The sequence below is a fragment of the Pavona decussata genome, unplaced genomic scaffold (genome assembly GCF_977016875.1).
Source record: "Pavona decussata unplaced genomic scaffold, jaPavDecu1.1 SCAFFOLD_105, whole genome shotgun sequence".
NCBI lineage: Eukaryota > Metazoa > Cnidaria > Anthozoa > Scleractinia > Agariciidae > Pavona > Pavona decussata.
In genome coordinates, this window is record NW_028145519.1 from 2,084,723 (window position 1) to 2,105,410 (window position 20,688).

At 38.1% G+C, this 20,688-nt stretch overlaps 2 long non-coding RNA genes and 1 pseudogene across 3 annotated transcripts in view; 1 reads left to right on the forward strand and 2 right to left on the reverse strand.

Moving 5' to 3' along the window:
• Positions 1 to 3,730, reverse strand: part of LOC146471358 (uncharacterized) — a 44,213-nt gene extending 40,483 nt beyond the window's left edge. Inside the window, exon 1 of the long non-coding RNA XR_014866844.1 lies at positions 3,503 to 3,730. This is a non-coding gene — a long non-coding RNA (uncharacterized LOC146471358). The remainder of the gene's footprint in view (positions 1 to 3,502) is intronic.
• The window catches only part of LOC146471360 (uncharacterized), a 39,233-nt pseudogene extending 22,040 nt beyond the window's left edge, over positions 1 to 17,193 (forward strand). The window contains exons 2-3 of the transcript XR_014866841.1: positions 241 to 1,224; positions 14,757 to 17,193. The product of XR_014866841.1 is annotated as an uncharacterized LOC146471360 (transcript). The remainder of the gene's footprint in view (positions 1 to 240; positions 1,225 to 14,756) is intronic.
• LOC146471364 (uncharacterized) lies at positions 4,438 to 6,958 on the reverse strand. The gene is made up of 3 exons (XR_014866842.1): positions 6,806 to 6,958; positions 6,006 to 6,126; positions 4,438 to 5,229 (listed from the first exon to the last, which is right to left on the reverse strand). It is a non-coding gene; the product is annotated as an uncharacterized LOC146471364 (long non-coding RNA).
• Positions 17,194 to 20,688: the final 3,495 nt, after the last annotated feature.

The window sequence follows — 20,688 nt, forward strand, 5'->3', positions numbered from 1 at the left end:
TTTGGCAAACAAGGCAAAGCAAAATCCCTGGTATTTCCTGGATATACGAGTGTTTTAAAATACCTTAAACATGGCAATAACATGACCAACCAGTCCAATCAAATGATAGTAACTCATTGCATTTTAGCTGTTGTGAACACTTTAAATGCAACTGTTTGCTTTTGTGGGAAAAATGCTTACAGCATGATTCTTTTTCCACAGCTTTTCTGTTCTATTTAGATGTTTTTAATTACGTTTCAGATAGCAGACAGCACTAATGCAGAATGCCAAGGTTCTTGAGGTATAAAAGAGGTCAAGCTTGTAAATGCCTTCTGTGTGGCAAGTGTTTTTGTGATGCTGAAAGCCTAAGAAGACATGAAAGAGTCCATACTAGGCAGAAGCCTTATGAATGCAAACAATGCGGTAAGTGTTTTGGTCGAGCAGGAACTCTAAGGAGACATGAAAGAGTTCATACTGGAGAGAAGCCATATGAATGCAAACAGTGTGGCAAGTGTTTTAATCAAGGAGGAAATCTAAGGATACATAAAAGAGTTCATAGTGGAGAGAAGCCATATGAATGCAAACAGTGTGGCAAGTGTTTTGGTCGAGCAGGAACTCTAAGGACACATGAAAGAGTTCATAGTGGAGAGAAGCCACATGAATGCAAACAGTGTGGCAAGTGTTTTAGTCAAGCAGGAACTCTAAGGATTCATGAAAGAGTTCATAGTGGAGAAAAACCATATGTATGCAAACAGTGTGGCAAGTGTTTTAGTGTAGCAGGACATGTAAGGATTCATGAAAGAGTTCATAGTGGAGAGAAGCCATATGAATGCAAACAGTGTGGTAAGTGTTTTAATCAAGGAGGAAATCTAAGGATACATAAAAGAGTTCATAGTGGAGAGAAGCCATATGAATGCAAACAGTGTGGCAAGTGTTTTAGTGTAGCAGGAGCTCTAAGCATTCATGAAAGAGTTCATAGTGGAGAGAAGCCATATGAATGCAAACAGTGTGGCAAGTGTTTTAGTCTAACAGGAACTCTAAGGACTCATGAAAGAGTTCATAGTGGAGAGAAGCCTTATGAATGCAAACAGTGTGGCAAGTGTTTTGGTGATGGAAGTTCTCTAAGGAGACATAAAAGAGTTCACACTGGAGAGAAGCCATATGAATGCAAGCAGTGCAACACCTTCTTTACGCGCTTGGGAAGTTTAAAAAAACATGATAAAGTTCACAAGAACGCTACGGATTGTATTCAAGATAACATGTCCACAGAAACGTACACTTTGATGGAACCCCACCCTGTTTATGTTGAAAAACACATCTGCTGGATTTGTCAAGAGGAGTTCAGTAGTGAAGCGCTACTTCGTTGTCACTATGAAAATCATATGGTAAGTGATTAATTTTTAGTTAAGTCATTTTATAAGTGAATTTGTATGCCGGGTGAAGTTATTGCTATATTCGATGGAATGTGTTTTATTTGAGCATCATAAAAGTAAAGGAAAAGTACTTTAACCAATCACAAGAGAACTAGATACAATGTTAACATCGCAATGAACTAATCAATATTCGAAGCAAACACACGTACATGTTTCGCGGGAAAAAGAGCGACTGGTTTTGGTTTTCCCTTTGAGTTGTTTAAAAACGTGGTGCAGATTTCTCTATGCAATCACAGTACTAGTACTAGAGGAAAACCACAGAAAAGAAGTAATTACTCTCGACACGCAATTGAAAACCGCTCAATGCCTTGAATTGGCCATTTCCGAGATGCTGTGAAACCTTATTAGGAAAGTGAGGCTAAGGTCAAAGCTTTTCGAATGAAAATTAGTATTGTTTGGGTATTTTTGAAAACTTGTTTTCTTAACAAAAGCTTTGCACTTAGCCTCACTTTCTTATTGAGGTTGAAAGCAACTCGGAAATGGCCTATTAAAACTGAGAGAAATTTGAAGGCGCCAGTTAAAGTTATAGAGTAATATGGACAAGACGTTATTACAGACAGTTATTTAAGTGCTTTGTGGTTAGTTAAAGCTGTGCAATGAATCACTTTTATCAATTTCTGTCCAAAACCCCAAGGTCAACTTCATCTTTCCTATTGACCTCCTGAGGTAATTTTTCCAGTTTCTTTGGATAATGAATTTTGATAGGGTCAAAATGTATTTACCACAAAGTGGTTCATTGTATAGCCACATGTAAGGTTATGCTGCATGTCATGTCTTAGCTTTGTATCGTTTTTCGTTTTAAAGAAATTATGTTCATTGTTCACCTTGTGTTCGGGAGTTTTTAAAATGGGTGTTAGTCTTAAGGAATTTGAGGAATTCACACCAACTTTGAAAATGACTAACTCAAAGAGCACACAACCCGACTCTCCGCTACTAAAAGTGGATGATGATGTAGCATGAGTATTAAAGGAGTAATTGTTACAGTTTGCAACATAGCAGTTAGTTTTGTTTGTTACAGTTTACTGAATGACATTTAAATTTACAATGTAATAATTATTATGAAAAAAGAGGTCACAAGGATGATTGTCAGAGTGTGAGAAAACCAATGTAAAACCAATCACTTTGGTAACTTGTGGTTTGTCTTTTAACCTCTTCCACATTATTGTAAAGTGGAAGTTAATGTAGAAAAAATTACAGGTTAAAATTATTAGCTATAAAAAGATCAATTTCTTTCAAGACGTTCACAGGTTGATATTTAACAAAGATCACACTTTGATGTTTTTAATATCATTTTGTCGAGAGTGTAAACCAGGCTTTATTTAAAATCGTTTGTTAAGAAGATGGGCTCAATCGTTGCTGTGTCCATTGGTTTTTCTCTTTGCTTGTTGATATTTTTTTTTTGTATTTGATTGTTTACATCTGTAAGAGCTTTGGCTTATCAGTATCTAACGTTGTTGTTACTCGATTTCACAATTTAAACGTCTTCTCTGATCATATTTGTTGTTAATGTTATTGTAAAGAGAAACGTAATGGTGGCCAATAAAATATGTTATGTTTTGGTTAGTAAGCGTTTGTGTTAATAAATGTCTGCCGTTGCTATTACCGTGTACTCGGTGATTATCAATGTGTATAGCAGAACGGTGTTTGTTTTGCATTGGTGGTTAACAAAACTGTACAGATGCATGAGTTCCAGTGTAAATCAACTGACCTGGGACGAATTGCATAAAATTTAACGGCGGGCGTAAATGCTATCGTCAGACGTAAAAATACTGAATGTGACTGGGCTGAAGGTCTGGCGTTAGCAGTTACGCCCGACGTTAAATTTTATGCAACTCACCCCTGGTGAGACAGTTTTCCTGAGGAAACAAGTAACGGTTTCGCATTATTCTATATTGGTAATGTTTTCACCCTTCTCCAATTTCACTAGACCCCTTTGTTTAATGTGTTCCTCAGCCTCTCGAAGTTCCGAATCTGTCACCAAACTGTATGGCCTCGCAGCTCAGTCGGAAGAACAATGGTTGATCAAATCCGCAGATCGATTTCCGCCGAGCTCAAATGTTTTTCTTCCCCTCTCGTTTTGCCTCATTTACCTGCTGTGGCTAACGCTCAGTGGGAAATTCAGGTGTTCACTTAGCACCTCAACATACTCTACAGAGTTCATTCTCTGATTCATCATTTGTTTCATTAGTGGTAGCCACACAGCATTGTTTGTATGTTCATATGACCGCCGCGAAAGCTTTATAGAAGAAGCGATAATAGTGAACATGTAAATTACTTATTGGCTAATCGCGATGTCACCACGCTGCAAAATTTATTGTTTTAATTGTACCGTTTTCTTGTCTTTTATAGGCTCCTAGATCTTCTTAGCTTACACTGATATATTTTTGTTTTTTACCACGTGATTGGGATAATTTTGTAAACATTTTTTTTTATTAGAGATATCCTGAATATAATGTAATAAAGTTCTCTTATCTCTATCTAGTTATCTATGTTTTAAAACGGCGCCAGCACTCGACTAAGAAGATTCAAGACAGACAAATTTGGCTGTTTTCTTTGCTGGTTCGTTGAGAACCGACCACTTTCAGTTTAAAAAAGCCGTCGTTACACGTTGAAACTTTTAGCTGAGACCTGTGTGCAACGGCAAACGAGACCAGTTTCACGAAGTAGTGTTACACGGTGAAACTCTCGTTTTTTCACCACTGCAACCGTTGCGAGCCGTTGCAGAAGTAGAAAGCGGTTCTACTTTTCCTGAAACTTGTCTCGCAACGGAAGTTCGAAAAAGTTTCACGAATTGAACCGACCATGTTGCACGGCGCAACGCCTGCTGAAACTTGTTTCGCAGCGCCGCTGCACACAAGTTTCAGCTAAAAGTTTCAACGTGTAACGGCGGCTAAAAGAAAGAGCAATAACATTTACGTTGAAACAAGAGGTAATACTGTGTTTTTTGATGAAGGGAACAAAGCAACACCAAATACTTCATTGGCCGGTCGTAAACCGCAACTGAGCAATATGCAAATTTGCACTTTTGGGCTTTTTAATTATTATTAAATCATTTTTTGTACATTGTGCACTTAATAGATAGTTCGTGTAAAATCCGGCATATAACGTCTACTGTACAACACTCTATACCTACAATTAGTTTCGTTACAGCTCATTTCCAAATAGCTAAGCTGTTGCTTTCAAAGTGTAAGAATTTGATTTCAGCCAACAAAAGCCGAGCAAAACAAGCTGCTATAATTAGCTTATCCGTTCTTCCTCGAGAGGTTCTTGATTCAACGACACGACAAAACATCCAGTTTATTACCATTTGTGTTCAGGGTTTTCACAAATTGACCGATTATAGTTCTTCTGTTTTCACCTTTCCCCCTAAAGTTCGGGGTAAAAGACAGTTAAGAGAAGCCAAACCTCTAGCTTCCGAATATAAAATACTAGAAATTTGATTTCTTTTTGCCATGTTTTGCCAATCGTACTGATACCCTGGTAATAATAGAACCAGCCTGAAGCAAGCTTTCAATAACGTCGATTGGTGTTGCATGCCTTGAAGATTAAGCAAATTAATAATGCCGTAGAACTAGTGTGAGTGCACTTATTTCATAAGCAGTTCTGTTAATAACATTGTAATAAGATATGGGTTATCATCAAATGGAGTAAAGAAGAGCTATACTAAAGCTGTTAACTGTTTACAGATCACTTCATCCACAAGCAGCCACATCGACTTTACGTTAATAGATCAAAAGCAAGCGGAAAAGTGCCATATAAGTGGTGAAGACCCCAGTTCCCCAAAACGTCAGTTCATTGCAGAGCTGATGCTGTTGTGCTGGAAAAGAAGGAAATAGTTTCCCATTTTCGATGTGACAACCGTTTGATACGTGAGCGGTGGGGAAAAGAACAGGAGAAGATTGCAAACTCGTTCCAAGGTTCCCACCTCTTACCGTCCCCAGGGGAAGAGGAGAGACTCTGGGAAGGAGTATGGAGAATGTCGAACATTAGCAAAACTTCAAAATGGAAGTTGAAAACATGATCTGGAATTGCAGAAGTGAATCTGTCTTGTCCGGAGTGATTGGCATGGGGCACTTGGGACAGAGGGCAAACATTTGAGAATGTGGATTGGATATCTTCTTTGCTCTACACTGCGTGGCCATCCCAGCGTTTCTTTCTAAAACAGGATATTCTTCGTTTTCGTTTCTTTAAGTTACCTCTTCTCTTATAGAGCACATGTAGCCTGCGTGGCCGGCGTAATCGGGGAAGGGGAAGGGGAGTGAGGGAGGCGAGAAAACCTCCCTCGCTCCCCTTCCCCTTCCCCGATTACGCCGGCCACGCAGGCTAGAGCACATGTAGAGTCGCTTTGTCTGATTTTTTGTCACGAAAACACTTTGGAGACAGAAGAGTCTCCGATATATTGAATTAGGAAAGGACCACTGGGTTTTTTAATTGGAAAGTAAAAAATAATTCGTATAAAAGATTTTGTTATTGCCCCTGTTTCAGCCTGTATATAAAAGTATGTTTTCGTGTCAAAGGGTTTCTCCTGTGGAGAGGTGTAAGTTCGTTGATAAATCCATCTGTTTCCGTCAGCTCGCCAGTCTTGTGTCTCACCTTCCGGTTTTTTATACTTAAAACTATTTCTTCCCATTGGCTTAAACGAGAGGCCAGAAGCAGATTCTTGGTCGCCAAGCAACAAGTCATGTGCGTCATTTGTCATTGAAGCTGAATCTCCCTGAAAAACGGCGGTGGCTTTGTTTATACATGAAATAAAGTGAACAATTTTATTTCCCAAAGCTGTGAGAGTTGAGTTGGACCACATCAACACCTCTTTCCCGCAATAATTTAAGGCTCAAAAGTCAATTTCTAACCTGTTGTGTAGCATGAAATAATAGCAGTATCACTACTCTCCGCTGGATTCTATTGTTTGCTATCTTACTCATCCCCCCTCCCCACCCCAAGCCATCCTTATTCCCTCTCCTTTCCGCGAAATGGATAAAGTGACCCTCGCAATGCAAACTATCGTGACTGAAAGTCCTTGCCTATGGTGAGACAGGAGTCCAAAGGAATTTGCTCCGTAAATGCTCGCTTTTAAATACACCTAGTCTTTTATTTTCTAGCAACTGTTGCGCTTTAGTCGTATTTGATTTAATCGAGAAGAATTAAAAACCGTCTGCTAAAAGGAGGAATTTTCATATCCGTCCTCATAAGATTTTACGTGAATATCCGGTTCTAATTTTAACTTGAAAAGGCTCAATCGGTTGGTCATTTACATTTAAATTACAAACATTTACATTAATTTCATTTTCAAACTGATGAAAAGACAACATCCACAAACGCTTTTTCCAAGAATTTTGTAAAGAAAAAACAAGAGAAGTTAGTTAAATAAATCATCTCAAACATTTTGGCCTCACATGATTTCCATTCACCTCGGTACAGCAGACGAAGCCCTTCACACAATCAGACTGGGTGAGCCACCTTTCCAGCGAAGGGCGCTGGTGATAGTGATCGTCAATATTTTTCGCTCCTTGATTTGTAAACTACGAAAATGTAAATCGCGTGTTCAAGCCCTTTATGACGTCATAGTAATTGAGTTTCACTCGCGCGCGCATAACAACGCCGAGAGCAATCTCGTTCTCCGAGCCCGCGTTACCCTTATCCAGCGGAACGTTCTGATGAATAAAGGTTACGCGGGCTCTGGGAATATTTTTGTTCAGTTTTTATTGTAATCTCGTGCCTCGAGTAAAGGAAAAGGAAACTCTAGGAACGAGATTGCAGTTTATAACTATACGTGAAAAGCAGATATCTGCAAGATCTCTACGTGGGGTTGGGAATCTTTCTGCGATAGAAGACGTCTTGAATTTGCGAACGGCATGATGCTCAACGAGTTTGCTAATAATTCTTAAAGGCCTCTGGTGATTCTCTTTGTCGAGACGAAATGCCCTGTCATACTAGCCACGAACAGTTCTCAAGTATTTTTAAATAACTCTAAAAAGCTTTAAATTAAATTAGTAACAATGTATTTTTTTTTTCAATAATACGTGGATATCCCTAATTTTCCTATTTGATTGAAATAGACCTTGCTAACATCTTCTTTTCCTGTATCGTCATATAGCGCGAAAAGAAATTAAAAAGAAACACCTTTGAATTATTGTGCCTGTGATCAGATTTCAACTTACACTTTTCCAATCTGAAGTCCAGTCCACCATTGAAAGTGTCCGCCTGGCTAAGTAACCTCGCCGTTACCGAGAGTTCTTCGTTTATCTGTTGTGCTTGGTTTGTTGATCGAGTGAGCGGCAAGATTTCTTTATTTGCAGGTAAGACAAACTATTCAGTTTACTTTTAGCGGTAGTGGAAATGATTGGGGGACCACGGTAATCGATTGAGGGAAGAAATGGTAGATTTTCACCACCGCATTTGATACATGCACGGTGGAGTTTTGTTTGAGAATCCAACTTTATCCAGGGAGCCGAGATACATTGTATGCTGATGTTTTGGATAAAATTTGACGTTTGAGATATGTACTACCCGAAAACTATAAATACGTATCGGCTAAAGAATGAGCCGGCTTGTTTGGCTGGTTCGCTGAGGAAAACAACTCGACAACTTAACTAATGATGATAGAACATTTGGTCAGTGTAAAACAAAGACTGTGGACTTTAGACTGCAGGCTACAGACCCGGAGTGAAATGCAGACTGTAGGCCGAGGGAAAAATGCAGGGAAGAGATTGCAAACCAGGGTAAATTGTAAGCTTTGGTGAAACAGCTGTAAACCAAACAGGAACACCAAGAGGTCAAATACACTGAGTCCAACACCACAAAGCTCAACAAAAGAGCTTTTGAGGTCAAAATACTGACAAAACATGCAACAGTTAAACACTTGGCTTTACATGCAAACATTGTGTTAACAGTGCTACAGGTATACAAGAAGCTTAAGCTCCTTAATTTTTTTGGTGCGAAAACTGAGATGAAGGTAGTGCAAGCAAGTGACTAGGAGTTATGAAAGCTGTCCAACCCCATTTTATTCAGGCCTGAAATGGGGTTATAATGACTTTCTGGTTCCAACCTCATTGCAGTGAAACAAACAGCTTACAGTAGTCTATATTTCATCCATGATCTGCTTGTTCTGTTCACAAGTTCACAAGTTTTACTTATTCACAATTTAAATGATAACGAGGCTGGCTTGTGAATAGCGAAGAACTAATCGCGGTAAGCCAGACTGTACACAAAATAATTAATTTTTTTTAATATTACATACAACGATAACAATGATAATGTGTGAAGAGGAAAACTAGACAATAACGAAGTGTAACAAGGAATACTAAGTCTGACTAAACTTTGGTCAGAATTCTAATGTTTCATTTTATTAATTATGGTATCTATCTCGACACTGGAGTTTTCAATTTCTAGTATTTCAGTTAGTTTTGTCATAATGTTTTTTTTAAAACAGTTTTTGGAGAGGTTTTTGAGACTAGTTGGTATCCCATTCCAGATTTTAATGTCAACACGCGAAAAGGCCTTAGTTTGATTGTTAAGTCAGATTGTTTAGGAAAATAATGTTCAGATGTTGATGAGGGTGTGCTGTAAGAATGAACGCTGGCAATTTTAGGGAATTAATTTGAGATATTAATCAGTGCAGAATTAGTATTTACATGTATGTTGTACATCAAATTAGTAATTTCCTCATAACATGAAAATTCGAGCGGTAGAAGATTTCCTTTCAAGAAAAGGGGTATTGCATTCTCCCTTGCTTGAGCAAAGTGAATAAGCCGGAGAGCACGCTTTTGAAGGACTAGAACTTTATTTAACAAGGTCTTAGATGCATTTCCCCAAGAAGTGAATTCATACGTTAAATAAAAAGCAATGAGAGACTTATAAATATCAAGAAGGGTTCAATTGGAGACAATATGTCTTACCTTCGCTTATAAACTGACAGTTTTGCTTATTTTTGTTGTGAGGGGAATGAATATGGTTTTTCCAACTTAGATTTTCATCAATTAATAACCCAAGAAATTTGATGCAGTTCTTATGATCAAGAGCATCATTCTTATTTTTGTCATTATCAAAAATACTAATCTGGGGTACGTAATTAAGTTTGTTTTGGTATGGACAAAAAATAACAAAGTTTGTTTTCATTATGTTAAGCGTAAGTTTATTTGAATTTAACCAATTAGATAAGTTGTTCAGTTCAGAGTTTAAAATAAATTCCAATGTCTTGAGATTTTCATGAGAAAATGAGTTCTGCAGTCTGTATTCCATGTTTGACACATGCAATAATGATCCAGTGTTTACTCTTGTTTTTATTTAGGCATTTGATGTAAGTTTTATTTGTTCTTTACCGGTACATCATCTTTTGATGATATTTTTGTTTATGTTTTACAAGTAGTTCAGAAGAACTGGAGTAGTTCTTCAGATATGTGCAATTATGAATATATTGTGAAGTGTCACCCTCTCTAAATAAAGTTCATTATTATTATTATTATTATTATTATTATTATTATTATTATTATTATTATTATTATTATTATTATTATTCCCAACGAAACAACTTGAACCAAAATCCATTGTTTTATTTATCAAACTTAATCAATCTTAGTTAAACTTAATTGAATTTTCGGGCTTGATTGACCTTGACAAATGAAACACAATCTTATTCTCACAAAAAATAATATTGGAGTAATTGAACCCAATTGAACTTTGACGTGTTTGATTAGGTTCGATGGTTGAAGTTGGCCTGCGTTCGTTTAAAAATAATTAAAAATATGAACAGTAGCGAATCATAAACTGTTGTTTAAGTAAAACAATGCCAATCATTTCACCTAATTCTCTGTTGTTCTTGTATTTTTTGAGTGATGGTAATTAATGTTTGATAAGGTCAACTGGCCTCTATTGGGTTCAGAAATCCACCGCAATCAATTGCTTCACTGAATTGAACTTAATTGTTCAATTACATCATCATCATCATCATCATCATATCTTTATTTACCCTCGGATTTACAGAGTAGCTTAATGGAGCTAATATCTCCGAGCATTTACCCACCCAACCATGAGAGTATACACATAAAGACCAGACCACATCACCGGGAACTACCTCCCCTACTCTTTGCGAACAGTGAGTGGGTTCTTTAACGTCCCACAGAGTTATTTACAAACAAGGGTTGTGAGACGGGGCTTACATTTACCGTCAAGCTAAATTAATCGTTAAAATTGACCAATCAAAATGTTCCGTTGCTTCCCATTCATGGATGAACATGCCTTCAGCAAATCTCTGTGATCACTGAGCAGGTGTTTCCTTTCATTTCTTCTCTTCGCTTCTGCTTCAGGCACAGAAAAAGAGCATTGTTACTTAAGCTGATTTGTAGTGTGTTGAAAAAAATAAACCATATCATTTATTTCAATATTTGTACTTTGTTATACAAATAAAGGCAAAGTTTTAAAATACTGGAATCTGGCATTGAGAGATCCTAAGATTTCTCCATTGTGTTGAATTAAATTTCAGACTCACAGAAGTTTTCTTCAAAGGGTTTGATGTGTCGTAAAGGGCCTCTTTTTGCACATTTGTGAGTTTTCTCAAAAAATGTGGCACACATTATGATAGGGTAGCTGTACATAGCCCAGCACAGGTTGGCATGGTTGCGCTCTTTTCAAATTGATTCTCACAACTGTGAACGCTTTGTGAGCAGACTTTTTGTGTGTTGATACAGTAATAAATAAGAGTAATAATCTGTTTGGTATGTGATACTATAGACAGTAGAATCTGAGGGATATGACTGCAACACAGAGACAAATGAAAAACTGTCTTTAAAGAAGCTGAACACAGATTTTTATGCTGGCTTTTGTGTCATCCACCCTTTTTCTCAAACCATTTATATCTTGGTTCTCAGCATTGGCAAAATAAATGTACATGTAAATGTAAGGAGTGCTTCTTCAGGGGGACTCCTCAGATAAATTACTGATGGGAAGGTGCAAAAAAAAATCAGTTTAAAATTATTGATTGTGAACTTCTACAGATTTGGAATTTTCAGATGAATGGGGTGACTTTCTGGGCAGTTGGACTTTTCTTGGACCCAATCGCATGCTAGACTAGTAGGAGTTTTTGGGTCTAGCAACTTGGTATCATGCACCCCCTCCTGCCACTAATTTACCGGTGTATTCCCCCATGTGATGGAGTGACTGTCAGTAACATAGTTGTCTACGTGAGTGTGTTGTTTCCATAGCATCATGGATAAATAGTAGATGTATTTTTTAAGTCTTGAAAAACCAAAATCCAGGTTCTCCCAACCTATGACCTTCTAAAGAGGGGGGCTATAATGCTTTTATTTTCTTTCATCATGCTCCCCCCCCCTCAAAATCATCATAGCCTCCCCCCGCCCTCTTTGCATAAAATATAATCTCTCACACTAGTTTGCTTGATCTACCAATGAGCTACAGCACACTTGTGAGAGGAAGGCCATTAAGACAAACATTCTACATACTGCTATGATTTGGATGCTGATGAGTGGATATTGTATGGAATTGGACAGTGTATGGATATTGAAGAAATTAATATTTTGATGTTACAATACAAAAACATGCATGTGACAAACATCCTAACAATAATAATTACTATAAAAGAGATGATTAAAATTCAGTTGATTGATTGAGTAATAATAGTTACAGGTGTTTAACCTGCAAAATCATGCGGATAATTACATGATAATTAACTGAAGAGGCTGTAGCCTCAGAATTGGCTAAAATCAGGGGATATTCTGCAAGATTGAGCAGGATCATTGTTTCATTATTCATTATTATTCAACACATTGCTATAAAAGCACAGTTTTATTGCAGAAAGGCTGGAGGCAATCTTTATTTTACCATTTTTTACCCAACACACCAAATTATGGATATCGAAGGATATTTATTGTGTACAGATGACGAATAGCGAGTGCACTATGACCTCATTTGGGCGGTGTTGCAATGTGTCGAATAATGACATTGCATATCTGACCCACATAGCAAAACCTCTGGGCTAGGACAGATGACAAAATGAAAACCTTAATTCATTATTCCTTCCAAGTTAAACTGACTTTGTTCAAACTAAGCAGAACTTTCAGGCATCATCGATACCATGAGCCTCAGCAGGGTAAAATGTGTGTGGGTAGGATGAAATGAACAAAAAGATTAAAAAGTATGAATTTACATCACTACATCAACAAGTTTAAATCAGGAGGGAGGGGTCAACTTCGGCTTTTCGCAATCGGATTGCTTGTCCGGATGATGCGGGCCATCGTGACGTCAATCTCTGTAAAACCCGGGGAGTTTGAGTGATTGATAAACTACAACCTCGCGAAATTTTTTCCTTGGATGATCAGTCAAATAATTCTACGCCAGGCCATCAAAGAATCATAGCTATGTATAAACCTATTACCATAATACATGAAAACAGCAACGGGATTTGCTTTTTGCTTAATTATCTCACAAAAACAGGAAAACACGACAAGACTTCTCCTAGCGAGGCCGAGCGGCTGACGCCAGCTTCAAGGCAAAATAGTCCAAACATTCTGTAGTAAACATCAAAATTCTAGGGGCAATGCACAAGTTTTTTTCTCACACGTTTAGAATTCATAAGGAGGGTTCAATTATTCACTGGACTAGTACTTAAGTTTAATTCAACTTCTACTCTTACATCATTTTACTAATGAAAATCAACTGAAACGCAGCATTTATCGTCTCCTTGCTCATTTGTTTTGTTGATCATTTCAGGTGATAAGTTTATTTTCGTGACAGGATGTCTCCGTATCAGAGATATAGAGAAAGCTGTGAATATGGTTGGCCAGAAAACTGTACGCGATTTGGTGTGAAATTTCGAGATATTTGTCGCAAAAAGTAATGATCAGTTTAAAAGAAAGTCGGTTTCCTAGGGCGTCCGCACGTCTTGCAAGCTTTTTTCAAAATTCTAGGTTGCTCAACAAAAGTCTTCTTTACCAAGGTTAAATGGCATGGGTAAATTAAAATAAGCTCCTTTGAATCTTCAATTTGTATTTATCAATCATTCTAATAATCTTGGAGGCAAATTCTATAACTTCAGGTCAAGTTTCAGCAATAAACACAAACTTTTAATTTTCACTGTTTTTTCACTCGGCGAAACAAACGCACTGATCATTTTTACAGTTGAATATAACCTACTATATCTCAACTGGAACGTTTGCACTAAGATTTGACCTCCTCCCGAGCCAAATGTCGATTTCACCAGTACTTTGTATAATTAATAAGATGTAATTTTTCTGGCGCGGACAATCTCAGCTTTTCCGATCAGCGCAAGTACACGTAACTTTTCACTGCAATATTTTCAGCATAATTCATGGCTGAAAATAAATGAACACTTACCTATATCGAGAAAAGAAGGTTAAAAGTCTATTCAGCAAGAAAACAAACCCCATCCGGAGCCTGGTTGGAAAAAAAAGTCGTTTGATGCAAGAAAATCACCAGCGCCATTTTCGAAACTGGAAAAAATCCCGCGCTTCACAGGAAGTGACGTCACGATGGCCCGTATCATCCGGACAGCCGAGCCCACGAGTTGACCTCTCCCTCCTGGTTTATATATTGCATACATCCTGCATGCAAAAGCATCCTGTAAGACGGTAGCAAAAGAGGTAAAACAAAAGCTTGAACAGGCAGCTGCTCTCATGGACTAGAACCCTATATATGGTGTGCATCCTGTATGCCATTTTCATCATACCATATTGAATATTCCATGCATCCTGTCTGCCATATTTGCCAGGCTAAAAAACATAACATGACAGTTTTCTTTTATTATCTGCCACAGCTTTTTCAAAGTATGAGCACTTAAAAAATAACTAAGCAAACATGAAGAGTTGCATAAGCTGTTCCAGATAAAAGGACAGAATAAACAAGACAAAATGATTGCTAGATTTGCGCTATTTTTGTTTTGTCTTGGTTGTCCGTTTATAACAGATTTGAAAATTTTAATGTATCATAGGATGATTGTTGCTTTGAGGACAAAAGAAAAAGCTTCCAACGTTTCTGGACTATTGACGTTGTAGTATTTGATTGACCCACATGTAAGATAACTGCACTATTTAACGAGAGACATCTAGTATTCGAGCATGTAATTGTACGAGTGTTTTGTGAAATACCATAAACATAGCAATAACATGACCGACCAGTCCAATCAAATGCTAGCAACTTACTGCTTTTTAGCTGTTGCAATATTTGCTATTGTGGGAAAAATGCTCACAGCATGATTCTTTTTGTACAGCGTTTCTGTTATATTCAGGTGTTTTCAATTACGTTTCAGAAACAGCAAGAGTAGCAAACAGCACTAAACCAGGATGCCGAGATTCTTGAGGTACATGTATAAAAGAGGTCAGGCGTACAACTGCCTTCTGTGTGGCAAGTGTTTTCGTGATGCTGAAAACCTAAGAAGACATGAAAGAGTCCATACTAGGCAGAATTCTTATGAATGCAAACAGCGCGGCAAGTGTTTTGGTCAAGCAGGAACTCTAAGGAGACATAAAAGAGTTCATAGTGGAGAAAAGCCTTATGAATGCAAACAGTGTGGCAAGTGTTTTGGTCGAGCAGAAACTCTAAGGACACATGAAAGAGTTCATAGTGGAGAGAAGCCTTATGAATGCAAACAGTGTGGCAAGTGTTTTAGTCAAGCAGGACATCTAAGGACACATAAAACAGTTCATAGTGGAGAGAAGCCATATGAATGCAAACAGTGTGGGAAGTGTTTTGGTCGAGCAGGAACTCTAAGGGAACATGAAAGAGTTCATACTGGAGAGAAGCCATACGAATGCAAACAGTGTGGCAAGTGTTTTAGTCAAGCACGACATTTAACGAGGCATGAAAGAGTTCATAGTGGAAAGAAACCTTATGAATGCAAACAGTGTGACAAGTGCTTTAGTGTGGCAGGAAATCTTAGGACGCATGAAAGAGTTCATAGTGGAGAGAAGCCATATGAATGCAAACAGTGTGGCAAGTGCTTTAGTGTGGCAGGAACTCTAAGGGCGCATGAAAGAGTTCATAGTGGAGAGAAGCCTTATGAATGCAAACAATGTGGCAAGTGTTTTAGTCAAGTAGGAAATCTAAGGGCGCATGAAAGAGTTCATAGTAGAGAGAAGCCATATGAATGCAAACAGTGTGATAAGTGCTTTAGGGTGGTAGGAAATCTGAGGACCCATGAAAGAGTTCATACTGGAGAGAAGCCTTATGAATGCCAACAGTATGGCAAGTGTTTTAGTCAAGCATGACATTTAAGGACACATGAAAGAGTTCATTCTGAAGAGAAGGCATATGAATGTAAGCAGTGCAACACGTTTTTTTAAGCGCTTGGGTAGTTTAACAAAACAGGAAAAAGCTCACAAGACTGCTACGGATTGTATTCAAGATAACATGTCCACAGAAACCTACACTTTGTTGAAAACACATCTGCTGGATTTGTCAAGAGGAGTTCAATAGTGATGCGCTACTTCTTGGTCACTATGAAAATCGTATGATAAGTGATTAACTGAACTTTAAGTTTTCTCTCAGTTCCTTTATCAATGAGTGCGGTTGGTTTAAGTTCTGGCTCGTTAAGTGTTTATGAATAAAAACTGCGAAAATAGTGAAATTATACTTCAGTGTAGTTATACCCGGCTTATTTGGCACTCACTTAATGAGGACGCCTTGTTATTGCGGCGGTTGTCTTGGCTCCGACCAATATATTTTCCTTAGCATTAACCCGCTTAATACAGACACCCTTTTAATATAGACACCTTCTTATGCATGTTCCCGTCGATGTCCATGGTAATGGCCTATAAATGTAGAATATTCTTGCCAACCACACCCCAATAACAATACGCAAACGAAGAATGAGGCTCAATACCACCAATCATTTGTGCTACGGGAAGCGAGTGATACTTGAACCCCTCTCATCTCATTTCTTTGAAATTGTAACGATGTTAAAAAACAGAAATGTTAAGTCAAATCGTATAACTGTGGACGCCTTCATGACCAGAAGAAGTTTCCTTGCTTGTTAACATAGTATCGGTATAAGGTGGGTTTCACTTTTAAGTAAATGTATTGGTTAGGAGCAAGAAAATTTCTTATAGTCATGAAGTGTTGTTATTTGGCTCGTGCCTGTGGTAATCCGAAGTTCTCGTAGATACTGAAACGTTGTCCACTGAGAGATTTTTCCTCGAGGAAAAAAAGAGAAAACGCATTATTTGTGTAATTATTGGCCGGGTTGTACCTTGAGTATGAAATTCCGTTTTTTCCAGTTTGTTATTCAACACCGAGATTTCTTTACAGAAAGGAATTTCTTTACTTAACACTTCCAACAGCACAGTTATTGCTACACGGTAAGAGGTCAACAAGACCAAAAATCTGGATCATTTTCTAACATTGGCTAATTGTCTAATACCTATTCCAGGGGATAAACCTTGTTCACACCAAGAATATAACGACATAATGATGTAGTCACGCAAACTTTATATCGATGTTAACTGTTAGAGTGGACTGGGTAGGATAACGACAGAAGAGGAATATAATGACATAGATTACGACAGAAAGATGAACTTGATCTTTTTAGTGTCGTTTTGTCTAAAGTGTAAACCAGGCTTTTTTATTTAAAATCCTTTCTTAGTAAGAAGTTTGGTTCAATCGAATTGTTACTTTTACTGTGTCCATTATTTATTCCTTTTGCTTGTTAATATTCTTTTTTGTATATGATTGTTTATATCTATAATAGCTTTGGCTTATCAGTATCTAACGTTGTTGTTACTCGAGTTCACAAATTAAACGTCTTCGTTGATAGTCATATTTCTTGTTTAATGATATATTTAAAGAGAAACGTTATAGTGGCCAATGAAATATTTCAGAATCTTTTTGCTAGTAAGCGTTTGGGTTAATAACTGTCCGTTGTTGCTATTACCGTGCACACGGTGATTATCAAGGTGTATAGCAGAACGATGCCGGTTTGTTTTGTATTGGTGGGTAACGTAAGTGCACAGATGCATGGATTTCAGTGCAAATCAACTGACCCGGCAGATCAAGGGGATGGGCGAGACAGCTTTCCCAAAAAAACAAGTCCCCAATCTCGCATTATTCTAAATTCTGTAATGTTTTCACCCTCCCCCCCCCCCCCACCCCCTTCCCCTCATTCTTATTTCACTACACCCCTATCTTTAATGTGTCTCCTATCCTCTTGTCTAAGTTCGGATTCCGTCACCAAACTATATGACCTCGTAGGTCAGTGGTTTCGTTGATCAAGTCCGGAGGTCGTTGTTGCGATTTCTGCCGAGGTCGAATGTTTTTCTTAGCATCGCGTGGTCCTTCATTTACCTGCTGTGGCTAACGCTCAGTGGGAAATTCGTGGGTTCACTTAGCACTACAACATACGCTACAGAGTGCATTCTCTGATTCATTATTTGTTTCATTACTGGTGCCCCGCGAAAGCTTTAAAAACGGTACCAACAATTGACTAAGAAGACTCACGACAGACAAATTTGGCTGTTTTCTTTGCTAGTTCGTTGAAAATAAGTAAATATAGAAATAGTGTGAGTGCGTTTATTTCCAGAGTAGTTCTGTTCATAAGATATGAGGCAAGTATCATCAAATGGAGTTAAGAAGAGCTATCAGGGTGCACAGAAAAACACGAAAACTGTTAACTGTTTAGAGGTCAGTTCATCCACAAGCAGCCAAACCGACTTTATGTTAAGAGATCAAAAGCAAGGAGAAGTGCCATAAGTGGTGAAGACCCTAGTTTCCTCAAACTTAGTTGATGTTAGAGCTGTTTTTGTGCTGGAAAAGAAGGAATAGTGTGTCCCATTTTGATGTGACATATCTGTTTGATACGTGAGCACCAGAAAAAGAACAGGAGAAGATTGAAAAGTCGTCCCCAGGGTCCCACCCGCTTCCTGTCCACTGTGGAAGAGGTGAGACCCTGGGAACGAGGATGGAGAATAGTGAACATTTGATATGAAAGTTGAAAAGATCTGGAATTGGAGAAATGAATCTGTCTTGCCAGTTGTGATGGGGGCACTTGGGACAGTGAGTAAACATTTGTAGACATGGGTTGGAATAACTGGGTGTAAATTACTTGCAATTGATTATCTTTTATAAATTACACAATTGCTCTACAATTTCATTTCTTCCTGGATAGGATCTTACCTCTTTTTAACAGAGGACACGGGGTCTTGGTTTTAGTTTTTCAATCTTTACATATCAATCTTCAGTTTGGCTTGGCTTACAATGTAGATCGCACAAGCAAAGTAGCCTTGTCTGATTCTGTAACACGCTGTAGGCCGAAGAGTTTCCAATATATTGAATTATGAACGGCCCGGTGCCTTTTTCATTTGGACAGGAAACAATACTTCGTATGAATATTTTGATGCTCCCTCTGTTTCAGTCAGGATAGATATAATATTTCGTTATCAATGGGTTTGTCCGGTTGAAAGAGGTTGATTAATCCATCTGTTTCCGTCAGCTCGCTAGTTTCAGGTGTCTCTTCCGGTTTTTACTGCTTAAAAGCCATGTCTTCCTAGTGGCTTAGACGGGAAGCGAGAAAGAATCGTGTTCATCATTTGTGGTTGAAGTTGAATCTCTCCTAGAAACGGCTGTCAGTTTGTTTATACACGAAATAAAGTAAGCAATTTTATTTCCCAACCCTGTGAGAGTTGGACCACATTAACAGGCCCCACCCGAAACTAATAGAAAACGAGAAGTGCATTTCTAACCTGTGGTGTACCATGAAATAATAGCGGTATCACCACTCACCTCTGGATTATATTTTTTCCTTATCTTACCCACCCCCTCCCTCCCTCAACCATCCTCCTTCCCTCTCCCTTCCGCGAAATGAATAAAGTGACCGTCAGGTCGCAATGACACAATGCAAATTCCTTGACTATGGTGAAACAGGGTCCAAAGGAATTTGCCCAGTAAATGCTCGCTTTTCAATGTCCCTAGAGTTTTATTTTCTAGCAACTGTTACACTTAAATTGTATTTGATTTAATCGTGACAAAGCAAAAATCGTCTTCGAAAGGTAGAATTTTCGTTACCGGCCTCATTAATTTTACGTGAATATCCTTTACTAAAAAGTTACTAAAATTTGTAAAAGCTGAATCATTTAGTCATTTACTTAAATTGCAAACATTTGCATTAATTCTATTTTCAAATTGATGAAAAGACAGCCGACTTCCACAACCGGTTTTGCCAAGAATCTTGTAAAGAAAATAAAGAGAAGTTACTTGATTCAACTCAAACATTTTGGTCTCACCTGATTCCCATTGGTACATCAGAAGAATCCCTCAACTAATCAGACTGAGTATGCAACCTTTCCAGCGAAGGGGTTGATGATATTGAACTGGCAATATTTGTAAACTTCGAAAATCTGCAACGCTCGTTCAATCTCGTTATGACGTCATAGTGATTGGGTTTAAACTCGCACGCGCATAACAACGCCGAGAGAGCAACGAGCTCTTGCTACTCATGTACAGCATGTTTTGAGGGGGCAACGAATCTATCAAATGCTCAAAACATTCTCACCCTCTACTTATGTGTTCAAGGAGATATTTCATTCTAGAAAATGTCGAGAATGAACGGTTACTATATTCTTCTTCCTCTGTCATTAAGGACGGTGCCTTGTATAGCAGAGATATTTTTGGGCAGTTTATGACAATCTCATACTTCGAGTCAACTGGAAAGAAGACTGGGTACGAGATTGTATTTTATGACTATGCTTGAAAAGTAGATATCTGGAAGAGTTATTGGAAACCAAAAACACATTGTTTTCAGTTAATTGAGCATTTTCAGGATTAAGAAATGATAACTCTTAAAACAATAAGTAATAATGTATGGATTTTTTTTCAAGTTGAAGCTTAATTATCTCTGATAAATGCGTGGTTATCCCTAATTTTCCTGTTCGATTGAAATAGACCTTGCTAACATCTTCTTTTCCTGCATCGTCATATACCGCGAAAAGAAATTAACAAGAAAGACCTTTGAATTAGTAGGGAAACATTCTGACACGCGCAGAACGGCGTATGCACAGTAACAAAAGGATTCGTATTACAGTCCAAGCTCTCCTTGTGAATACTCTCCAGCTCTAGTTACGGCGGACACTATGGATCCCTGTTTTAACTTTTGCCCAAACTCCTCTTATAAAAAGTTCCCTTAAGCAAGCGGGACCCGTGCCTTTTGGGAATTGCCAAGACGCTTTTTTTTATTTGTATATAGAGAGACCACTCAGAGTTTGATGTACTGTACGTAGAATTTAACACGTTAATGTAAGTTGACACTTCTCTATCTCAAATA